At 41.6% G+C, this 12,669-nt stretch overlaps 1 pseudogene across 1 annotated transcript; it reads left to right on the forward strand.

Moving 5' to 3' along the window:
• The first annotated feature begins 1,559 nt into the window (after window positions 1-1,559).
• LOC308509833 (tubulin alpha-1B chain-like) lies at window positions 1,560-8,044 on the forward strand (annotated as a pseudogene). Its single transcript has 2 exons — window positions 1,560-1,626; window positions 6,711-8,044. The product of its transcript is annotated as a tubulin alpha-1B chain-like (transcript).
• Window positions 8,045-12,669: the final 4,625 nt, after the last annotated feature.

The following is a 12,669-nucleotide window of genomic DNA, read 5'->3' on the forward strand; positions in this document are numbered from 1 at the left end:
CCAGGGCTAAATAAGGGGATGGCCAGGGAATCGTGTGCTGGATAATGAAAACTGTGGATGTGGGGTTTTATAAATTCCCAGAGGTTCTCTTGTGGTCAGGAGGCAGCTGAGCTGGGAAGGGCTAAAATCTGGGATTCCCTCTGATTTGGCTACTGGGAATGTGACAGGGGTGGTTGTAAATTCCTGGGCATCACCTTGTTAAAACCCTCTTATGCGAAGCAGGCCAGCACTACAGGAGGGTGTAGTGGCTTTGGGGGGACCATCTCTACGTGGTGGCTGAGCCAAAATGTTGCATCAGGACTGTGGAATTTAGCTAAAACATGATCAGTTTCACACACAGAGCAATTTTGAACGGGATTACAAAGATCAACAACATAGAGTTCTTGTTCTCCAGGAACCTAGAAGAAAGGGCACTGAATATAGCCACAGGTGGTTATAACCCGTGGTGGATTGTGACACCCACAATTAGGAAGATGCTAGCACAATGTGATGGGGGCTTAGGGTATTGCTGTGATTTTAACGTGTGTGTCCCCCAAAATTCATTTGCTGGAGCTTAATCCTCAAATGTGATGGGAGTAGTAGATGGGGCCTCATGATTAAGTCATGAGGGTGGAACCCCTATGAATGGGATTAGTACCCTTAGAAAGGAGACACCACTGAGCTACCTAGTCCCTTCCATCATGTGAGAAAATAATGAGAAGTCTAGAACCCAGAAGAAGGCCCTCACCTGACCGTGTTGGCACCCAGATCTTAAATATCCAGCATGTGAGAAAATAATTTCTGTTATTTATGAGCTATCTAGTCTCTGGCATTTTTTATAGTAGCCCAAATGGGTTAAGTATTGTTGGAAGAGTCCTAGAAGTGTGATGGGTGATGAGTTGCTACACTGGCCCAGGGCTGTAGAACCACACCCATGGGCATGTGTGTCCACATTTTGGCTACCACGAGCTGGAAGCCTGAGAGCATCATTTCATCAGTCTGGGCTTAAGGCAAGTCTCTTTTGAGATAAACAGCAGCCAAAGTATAGGCCACACCAGATGCATGCCAGAATGCATGCCTGGAAGGCAGTTGCCCAAAGACTCCAGCCTTATCACCCTATAATGTCTCCTCTGATTTGGACTAGCCCATCGCCCCCAAAGGTGAAGTCCTCTAAGAAAGAAGACAAAAATAGAAACCATCAGAAGCAGCCCCTTCCCCTTCCTGGTCACTGAACCTACCTATATTTTTTTGTACCCTTTGCTCCTTCTCTGTGTCACAGTAGAATTTGTATCTAACATCTCCTCCTGCCCAGCTGACTCCCAACACCTGTATCCTGAATTTCACAACCTACTGGCACATCAAACATCCCCTCCCTCCCATGTCTTTAGCCCCTCCCCTGGGCTAGTTTTTTTTTTCTATCTGCATTTAACACATTCAAATCTCATTCATTAAAAAAAAAAAAAGCATCCCTCCTTGCCTGCACCTGCCCATGTAGCTACCATCCTATTTCTCCCACCTTCTGGAAGCTGTGAGAACCCTAACCTTAACACTAACCCTTAACACTAGCCACTTTGAGAACCATGGCTCTACAGCTTTGCAACTCGAACTGTGGCCTGCGGACCGGTACCCCTGGCATCGTCAGAGCTGGTTAGAAATGCAGAACCAGAGCTGCATTTTTAACAAGATCCCAAGTGACATGTGTATGCACATCAAATTTTGGGAAGCCTCCCAAAGCCGTGTTTCTCACATTTCAATCCAGACCTGCTGCGTCAGTATCACCAGGGAGCTTGTTAATAATAACGAGGTCTCCTGAACCAGAATCTCCAGGGACACAGTTAGAAAAGGGCATTTAATAACTCTCCTGGGGAGCTTTCAGCGCCTATTGTTCAGGAACTTGTGCTTCACAGTCAACAGGGTCTCCACTTTGGCTGCCCATGAGAATTTCTTAGGGAGCTTCGCTTCTTTAGGCTGCACCCCAAAACAAGCAAGTCAGACTTCTGGGGTAGGGAGAGGGGATACCCAGACATCAGCATTTTTAAAGTTCCCAAGGTCATTTTAATGTGCATTTGATGTTGAGAACAGAGTCATATTCTCAACAGCAAATGTTGGAGAACATGCCCCAGCTTACCTTACGCCAGAGGGTCTCAAACCTGGCTACCAATCAGAATACCCTGACAAGTTAAAAACTTTTTCTTTTTTGAGATGAAATTTACATAACATGAAATATATCATTTTGACCATTTTAAAATGGACAATTCCGTGGCTTTTACAATAGTCACAATGTGCCACTAGCACCACTGTTGAATGCCAAAACATCACCATCCCCTGGACAAGAAAGCCCATACCTCTCAATTCCTCCCTCCCCCATGCCCTGGCAACCACTAATGTGTTTTCTGTCTCTATGGATTTGCCTATTCTGGATATGTCCTGTAAAGGGAATCATATGTGGCCTTTTGCTTCTTTTACTTGGCACAGTGTTTTTGAGGTTCCTCCACACATGTAAACAGTATTTCATTCCTTTTTATGGCTAAATAATATTCAACTGTATGGATACACCACATTTTACGTATCTGTTCAGCAGCTGATGGACATTTGGTTGTTTCCACTTTTTAGCAATTATGAATAATGCTGCTGTGAACATTCATGTACAAGTTTTTATGAGAACACACGTTTTCAGTTCTCTTGAGTATATACCTAGGCGTGACGTCGCTGGGTCATATGGTAACTTCATGTTTTACTTTTTGAGGAACTACTACACTGTTTTCCAAAGCACCTGCGTCATTTTACATGACAGCCATGTATGAGGGTTCTGATTTCTCCACATCTTCGCCAACACTACTTTTTGTCCTTTATTTAAAAAAAAGAAATTATAGCCATCCTATTAGGTGTGAAGTAGTACCTCCCTGTAACTTTGATTCACCAATGACTTATGGTTTTGCACATTTCCTCATGTACTTATCGGCCATTTGTATGTCTTCTTCAGAGAATTGTCTGTCCAACTCTTTTTTACCTACTTTTTAGGTGGCTTATTTGTCTCTCTATTGTTAAGTTGTAAGAGGCTTTTAAAATTATCCATAAGTAAGTCCCAAAACAGTTCATTTAAATCAGAACCTGAAGTGTACCTGGGTATCAGTATTTTTTACATTCCTCTAAACTACAGTCAGGGTTGAAAAACACTGGTTTACACCATGTGGCCAAACAGGAACAGGGGGGCCTTGTAAGAGCGCTCAGAGTTTATGATCTCATCTGACCACCTTCAGGGCGGACTGTGAGATGAACACTGAGGAGAACAGGATACAGCTGCTGCTTTGTAAGAACTCTCAGTGTAATAGAGAAGCTGGCTTCTAAACAAATAATCAGAGCTCAAATGTCTTAAGTCCTGCTGTAATGGCAGGATGAAGAGTGTGTCAAGGGGACTCCAAGAAAGAGTACCTCAGCTCCTTCCTGGGTGCATTGCTGAATGTAGGTTGGTGGTCACCCAAGTCCTCTATTCAAATGTTAGCACCCCATGGAAGCTTGTTAGAACACCCCACACCTACCGAGTCAGAGTCAAGTTTAACAGGATCGACAGGTGGTTTGTACGTACACTAAAGTGGGAAATGCACTGATGTAACTGATGTCAATCGAGCAGCATCCAGAAAGTCCACCCACCTAAAACAAAATAAAGAATGCTACTGCAATGAGGTATGGGATCATTACATTGTTCCTGTAACGGACTTCCTCTCTTAAAATGCAACACATTAAGTAACTCTTAGTCATACATATCAGAGCATGAATCCATTCATCAGTGTTCAGCCTAAGCCATTCTCTTTCTGAAGCTTTCTCTGCCAGCGAAGTTACTAAGGAATAGGAGTTGGGACTAGATTGGGGCACAAGCACAGTTGAACTAAAGTACAGCCTCAGTTTCCACACTTGAAATAAAGGAGGGGAAAACATCTCATAGCAGTGCAGTGAGGGTTAAATAAAACAGGACTAGAAAGGGCCTGGTTTCACGCTGGGTCCTCTATTACTTTCAGAACCCTCTGGTCTTGTCTTTACTGAGTGACAGCTGAAGAGTATCCAGGCCTCACCTCAGCTCCCTCCTCCATAGCCTCTCCAGTTCCTGTAGCTACTCCTCTCCTCATATAGTGTCCTCTCTCACTATGAGAGGTGGTTCTACTGGTAAAACATCTCTGTGCCATTCTTCAGCAATGCACATGATTCTGGTATCCAACCACAAGCCAGTTGAACAAGTTTGAAAATTTTGGTGTCTGCCAATCTCCCACTTACCTAAGCACCAGAAAGATTATTTCTTAATTTTCCATTTTCTTATGAGAAAATCTTGCAATAGGTGTTTCTTCAAAGAAAGCAAGTGGCTCCCACCTCGTAATAGAACATCCAGATTTATGCATAGGACAAACAAACTCACTATAAGAGTCTTCTGAAAGTTCATTTGGTGCTTTTAAGGGCTTTAGTGTCTGTAGACCTAAGTTTAAGTCCAAGTTCATCTACTTACCAAGGGCCCCTGTACCAACCACTGATCTCTTGGAACTTGAGTTTTCTCTTCTGCAAGAGGAGGTATTTTTATGGGCATAACAATACCTACCACATAGATGGTTGCAAATGCCAAATGAGGGAACATGGTGAAAGGACTTTGTAATACAATTAATTTATTAGTCACTATTATATAATTAAATTTACAAAAATATGTCTGTTGTATAAAGTAAACTGGCTTACATGAGCTAGCCTAAGGTTGTTTTTAAAGGCCCTAAGTGGTAGATGAGGGTAAGGGGGATCAAATATATGATGATGGAAGGAGAACTGACTCTGGGTGGTGAACACGCAATGTGATTTATAGAGGATGTAATACAGAATCGTATACCTGAAATTTATGTAACTTTACTAACACTTGTCACCCCAGTAAATTTTTAAAAATAAAATAAATAAATGCCCTATTCTAACTTTTAAAAAAATGTGGAGTGACTCTGTGAAGCACATATTGTTGGGACAGAGTAGGACAAGATTTATGTCAAGGAGGAAGACCGAATGTCGGCTGATGTCTGTGGCAAAGAGCAATTAGGAAATCTATTCATTAGGATTCTGGTTGCCCACCTGTCAGTTCTGACCACTCTGGTTTTCATTAGCATTAATAGGTGAATACAACTATGTTTGAGTATCAGAAATGTTTAATGGTAGTTTTTGGTACTATGTCCTCCTACTTCCCATCTCACACTCCCGCCCTTGTGAAACGGAAGTTCAGAAAGTTATAAAGTGAGTCACCACCCCTTTCCGTGGTTGCTCCTCTGAGCACTCCCAGCTCTGTGATACCCTGTTCCCGGCTGGGCACGTCTTTCTGTGCTGTTTCACTTGGCATGTACGGAAAGTTTACCTCTTCCCACAACCCCTCTCTCCCACATGCCCCTACCACACTGAGAAGGCAGAAGCCGGCCAAGTGCTTTCTCCTTTTCCCACATCAGGGTGATTTTAAACGGCAGCAATGGTGACGTGTGAAAGGGAAAACCCCTCGCTCATCTCCTCCCAGTCTCTGGGTGGTTTCAAAGTGAAACCACCATGCCATGTGTGAAAGGGAAAGCACCTCTGAGCAAGGAAAGTGCCATTAGCCATAAGCTACCCGGCAGAGCAGGCCAGTAATAACTGGCTTCCTGTTTTCCCTACATCTCATCTGTGAACCTCCAGGGCTGACCTGGGGTTCTCTGTCTACACTCCTTTAAGCCTGCGAATTAATTGCAAGCTGGCTGGGAAATAATCACCTGTCTTTGTTGGATTCCCTGGGAGACAGACTCTGTCTGAGATGGAGATTTGCATGCAGAATTTCACTGGGGAGCACTCTCAGGATCAACATCTGTGGGGGAGTGAAGGCAGCTGGACTGGGCAGGGCAAGAGTTGAAGGACAATGCAACCAAGGCCACGGCTGATCCCATGAGGAGCTCTGCAGCTTCTATGGCCCTTCAGAGTTGTCAGGTCTTGGGGCAAGGAGGTGGGACCTGATCAACTAGTTATTGAACATATACTGACCCTGGGGAGGGCCTGTGACCTTGAGCCCCTTGATTGGCTGAAGACAATTCCTGGAGCCCTCAACGGCCAACCCTCCCAGCAGCTGGAGAATGAGTTTTTCGGTCCTAAAGGAGGCATGTGGGTGGCCCTGCACACATCCACTACACCATCTAAAGTGGTATCTTGACATGTTTTAATGTTCGTGTTTCACATTTTTTAAAATAAACATGCCATTGTAAATAAATAATTGTGTATTTGCTTGACATTATTCTATCCAAAAATATTTTTTATATATTCAGAAAGAGTAAACCATGGCTCCCTAAAGAAATCATTTTGTCAGTAGAAAGCCAACAGTAAAACACTGAATTCAGTGTAAAAAAGTATTCTAATTCAAGTTAAGAACTGGTGACGATGGATTGAAAAACTCAAAAGTAAGATATCAATTCTCCTCAAACAGATCCATAATGTCAATGTAATCCCTACCAAAAGCTCAGCAAACTTTTTGTAGAAATTGACAGGCTGATTCTAAAATTTACATGAAAATGCAAATGAATAGCTAAAACAACTGTAGAAAAAACTCAAGGCTGGGAAACTATCAGTGCCCAGCTTCGAGACTTCTTATAAGGCCACAGTCATCAAGAGAGTGCATGTTCACGTCAAAATAGACAAATAGATCAACGAAACAGAGAGTCCGGAATAAAGCCATACACATACAGAAAACTTGTTTTTTTACAAAGGTGCTAAGGCAATTCTATGGAAAAGAGATGGTCTTTTCAAGGCTGGTGTCCAAGTCGGCAGTATCTACGGGGAGCTCTACTGCCTGAACACAATATCAGCCTGAAGGCCAGAGGCCAAGTGACCAGACCACTAGGGAAGGAGATGACTCCTTCACCACCTTCTTCCGTGAGACAGGCACTGGCAAGCGTATGCCCAGGGCAGTGTTTGTAGACCTGGAAACTATGGCCATTGATGAAGTTTGCACTGACTTCTACCACCAGCTGTTCCACCCCGAGCAGCTCATCACAGCCGAGGAAGATTCTGCCAATAGCCTTGCTGGGGGCACTACGCCACGGGCAAGGAGATCACTGACCTTGTCTTGGACTGAATTCAGAAACTGGCCGACCAGCCCACAGGTTTTCAGGGCCTTCAGGTTTTCTACAGCTTTGGTGGGGACCTGGTTCTGGGTTCACCTCCCTGCTGATGGAACGTCTTTCTGTCAATTATGGCAAGAAGTCAAAGCTAGAGTTCTCCATTTATCCAGCTCCCCAAGTTTCCACAGTTGTCGTTGAGCCCTACAACTCCATCCTCACCACCCACAACACCCTGGAGTGCTCTCTGACTTCATGGTTAACAAGCAGCCCATTTATAACAAACATCTGTTGTAGAAACCTCGATATTGAGCACCAACCTATACTTACCTGAATGGGTTGATAAGTCAACTGGTGTCCTCCATCACTGCTTGCCTCAGATTTGATGGAGTCCTAAATGTTGACCTGACCAAATTCCAGACCAACCTGGTCCCCTATTTCTGCATCCACTTCCTTCTGGCCACATAAGCCATCTTTTCTGAGAAAGCCTATAATGAGCAGCTTTCTGTAGCCGAGATCACCAATGTGTGTTTTGAGCCAGCCAACTAGATGGGGAAATGTGGCCCTTGCCATGGTAGATACATGGCTCACTGCTTGTTGCACTGTGGTGACGTGGTTCCCAAAGATGTCAATGCTGTCACTGCCACCATCAAGACCAAGCGTATCATCCATTTTGTGGACTGGTGCCCTACTGGCTTCAAAGTTGACATTAATTACCAGCATCCCACTGTGGCCAAAGCACAGAGAGCTGTGTACACACTGGGAAACATCACAGCTGGTGCTGAGGCCTGGGCATGCCTGGACCACAAATTTGACCTGATTTATGCCTAGTGTGCCTTTGTTCACTGGTACATGGGTAATAGTGTGGATGAAGGAGAATTTTCTGAGGCCTGTGAGGACATGGCTGCCCTTGAGAAGATTATGAGGAGATTGCTGTGGATTCTGTTGAAGGAGAAAGTGAGGAAAAAGGAAAGGAATACTAAAGTTAATATGTCACACAGGTGCTGCTTTGATGGGAAGTTATTCTGTTTCAAGCATTGAAAAGTTGTGGTCTGATCAGTTCATTTGTATGTAGAAGGGTATACTCTCATATACAATTGCTAGCCTATGCTTTAAAACATGATCCTTTGTTACAGACCCAACCTGTCATTTCTCAGATGGGTATGGATAAACTAGTTCCTGTCTTATGAAAGAAAAAGAGAGAGAGAGAGAGAGAGAGAGAGAGAGAGAAAGAGAGAGAAAGCAGAAATAATTAAATATCTATATGCCAAAAAATGAATGTTGATCAATGCCTCACACCATGTAAAAAAATTACTTAAGATGAATCATAGACTTAAAAGTAAAACCTAAAACTATAAAACTTCCAGATAAGACATAAGAGAAAATTTTCTTATAAATATTGCTAAAATATTATATAAATACTACATCCATAAAAGAACAAATAGATAAATTGTGTTTCATTAAAATTGTAAACTTCAGCTCTTCAAAAGACACCATTAGGAGAATGAAAAGTCAAACCATAGACTGGGAGAAAGTATTTTCAAATTATATTTCTGATCATTTATACCCAGAATACATAAAGAACCACCAAAATTCTAAAAGAAAACAATCTCCCCTAAAATGGGGAAAAGATTTGAACAGATGCTTTACCAAAGAAAATATATGAAGAGCAAGTCAGCACATGAAAATATGTTAAGGTCATTGGTCATTAAGTCAGTGCAAATTAAAATATGAGATACCATGACATACCTGTTACAGTGACTAAAATTGAAAACACTGACCATAACCATTGCTGGTGAGGATGTGGAACAACTGGAATTCTCATATATTATTGGTGGGAATGTAAAATGGTACAACCATTTCGGAAAACAGTTTGGCAGTTTCTTAAAAAGTTAAACATGTGTCTACCATATGATCCAGACTATCTATCTATCTATCTATCTATCTATCTATCTATCTATCTATCTATCTATCTTCTATCTATCTATCTATCTATCTATCTATCTATCATCTATCTATCTATCTATCTATCTATCTATCTATCTAATCTATCTATAGATAGTCTGGATCATATGTTAGATGTATGTTATAGATGCATGTATATACATATACACCTGAAAAATAAAAGCACATGTCCATACAAAGACTTGTACACACATGCTCATAGCTTTATTTGTAATAGGCCCAAACTGGAAACAACTCAAAGTGCATCAAAGTGCCTACATAAACAAATGATGATATACCCATACAATGAGTACTGCTCCGCAACAAAAAGGAATGAGCTACTCATACCTGCAAAAACATGGATCAGCTACAAAATAATTACGTTGTTTGAAAGAATGTGAACAAAAAAGAGAACATATGTACATACATTCCACTTACATACAATTCTAGAAAATGCCGACTAATCTATAGTGTAAAAAGCAGATCAGTGGTTGCCTGAAGAGAGGCCAACAGGAAGAATTAATTACAAAGGGACGTGAGGAAACTTTTGGAGGAGAGTGATATGTTCACTGTCTTAATTGTGGCGATGATTTCAGTTCATGATGAGATAACATATCAAAACATCAAATGACATGATTTATGTATGTGTCATGTATTGTGTGTCCATTAAACTTCAATAACGCTGCTTAATAAAGAAGGAGGAGGAGGAGGGGAAGAGGAAGAGGAAGAAAGAGAAGGAAGAGTAGAAGAAGGAGAACTACTAATGAAGAAGCCTGCCTTGAAGGAGGAAGAGACAGCAGCAGTGAAGTCACCAGCAAAATGAACTGAAGGTGTCGTGAAGCCCCATTTCTGAGAAGCGTTTTCTGAGTGGGTCAAAAAGAAGCCTGTGTAGAGAGTTTGGGGTAGCCTAGTCATAAAAAGAAAGATGTGTTTGGCTAAAACAGGACGTAGGACAGACAGTAGGACTGATATCTCTGACAGAAGAAAGAGAATGAGTTATTGAGCTGGTGATAGAATGCTCTCCTTCCCCCCAAATAGTTGAGGTGTTCATTGGCTCCACAATAACCCCACTGAGGTTGTCTTGGGACAATGACCAGGGCAGAAGTAAACATATCTTTACTTTTAAAGTGTACCGTTAGCTTCTCCATTCCTATGAGATAACCCCAGCCTCTGTTTCCAGACTTAACAACTTCAAGGTTCATACGTGGTGTCTAACCATTATCATCCACCTCCTGTCAAAGAATAAAAGAGGTAGAATGCAGATTCCTTTGAACTGAGACAATTAACACTGATCCAAATAACTGCTCCTTGCTGCACCAGCTGACCTCTGGACCTGAGCCCCTGCCTGCTCAGACCTGCCCTAGTTTCCAGACATTTCCAGCATCCCTTTCACGTCACAACACAGCCATGCACTGATAGGATGTAAGGGAAGTCCAGGTTCAATGGTATTGCTGACCAAAGACGTTTAGGAAAACAAGTGACATGAACCCTAATTTATATTTATTTTACTCTAATTTCTTTTATTTACTTATTCATCTTTTTTTTTAGGCTAGACCACCCTCAGTTTGTAGATAACCCACAGGCAGCTTTGACACCACTCCATGGCAACTACTGCCACCATGGAAACCATTGGGAGTGGGGTGGGGAACAAATGCTCATGCACAGAGGATCTATGGGATCCAGAGTGAAGGAATGAATCAACCATGAAAACCAGTCTCCAATATTTTTAGGAGACTTGATCAGAGGAAAGATTCCTGAGCAGGACTTGCCTATTCGTAAGGTGGCCCCTCTGACCCAATATTTTCCCACCCTTATAGGAAACTTTCCTTTTGATTTGGTTCTGCTGTCTCCGTGAGAATCAAAGATGAATTTGGATTTACAAGCATCTCGTGTTTTTTTACAATGCAAATAACTCTGGACTGCTTAAAGGTCTACTAGTCATTGATACGTGAGCATGACTGAGTTCAGTTAAAAACTTCCAACAAACCTCTGTAGAAGTCAGCTACCTGAATAAGTGAGAGCGTGGCCTGAGGGAGTAGAAAGTCCAACAAATTTGGAAAATGGAGCGCTTGAGGGGTATGAGAGAAAAAGTGCGTAGAATAATGTGAGAATGTGTTATAGGGACCAGAAAAGAAGGCAGCAGGAAACGTTCCTTGAAATATTGGTAGAACTTCCCAGTAAAACCTCTATGATTAGAGAGTTTTTTTAATGTACGGGGTAAAGAAAAATCCTTTATTAGCATTTCAGTTCCCTTATTTGTTGACCTATTCTAATTTTCTACTGCTGATTGTTCCAATAGTGACATTTACATTTGTTCAGGCTTCATCTGGATTTCAAATACAGTAAGTCCTCCCTTAATGTCATCCAAAAGATCTTGGAAACTTCAACTTTTAAAGACAACAATGTATGATGAAATCAATTTTACCTTAGGCTAACTGCTACAAATAAGAGTTAAGTTCTTACAGTGTATTTCTGGTCACAAAAACATCACCAAACTTCTAAACAGAGACCCAAAACACCTCTAATGTGAAACATTGGAATAAATGTGAGGTATACATACATTTCAGAAACATTAATAAAAACAAGTGAGATCATTATTTTCCAACCTGCTTATTCCAGGTCAGGAATGCAGTGGCCAGACCCTCTCCTGACAATTCAGGACCAAGGGGAGGACCCATGCTGGACAGGACGCCGGGCCATCACAGGATCGCTCACATACACACCCACACTTACTCAGACTGGGACAATGTAGACACGCCATTCACCGCATATACATACCTTTGGGCTGTGAGAGGAAAACAGAGTCCCTGGAGAAAGCCCACACAGACATGGGAAAGCTATGCAAACTCCACACAGACAGTAGTCCCTTCCAAGGAGCAAGTTTTTTTCTGATCAACATTATAATGAAATGCTGTTGAACTAAAACATTATTCAAGGACCAGTTGTGTATATACTATAATATCTAGTAGCTAATGACTGCTATCTAATGGTTTTCTTTCACATTCATATCATTCATTAAAATGGAATTAATCTTTGTATGTTGTATGAGACAGGGATCCAAACTGTTTCTCTTTTAATGAGCCTACTTTCCAGCATCTTCTATCTAACCATCCACTCCTTTCCCAATGATTAATATAATAACTTTGTCATACATAAATTTTCCACATATACATAGAAAGAATGTATATTTTCATCTTTGTCTTTTTCTAATTCAAATGTTTATTTTCTAATTCAAATGTTTACAAAACAATGATTTTTTTTCATTATGTATATTTAGTAACCACAACCCTATGAGGTATTGTCTCTCTTTCTCATGAGCAGATAGAGGCTTGGAAGAGTATATTTAGCCTAAAGCTCACATAATACCGTGTTTCCCCGCAAATAAGACCTAACCGGAAAATAAGCCCTAGCATGATTTTTCAGGATGACATCCCCCGAACATAAGCCCTAATGCGTCTTTTGGAGCAAAAATTAATATAAGACCTGGTCTTATTTTCGGGGAAACACAGTACCGAGTAACATACCAGGACTTCAACTCCAGATTCATTATACTTTTCCCAATTCCCTTACTGCCTGTTCAAGCAGCTGGTTTCTTGTACCTAATCTCATCTATTCATTTAAGTATCTATTGAATACCTACTATGTTCCGGACAGTAATCGAGGT

This window comes from Rhinolophus hipposideros, assembly GCF_964194185.1.
Source record: "Rhinolophus hipposideros genome assembly, chromosome: 17".
In the NCBI taxonomy this organism is placed as follows: domain Eukaryota; kingdom Metazoa; phylum Chordata; class Mammalia; order Chiroptera; family Rhinolophidae; genus Rhinolophus; species Rhinolophus hipposideros.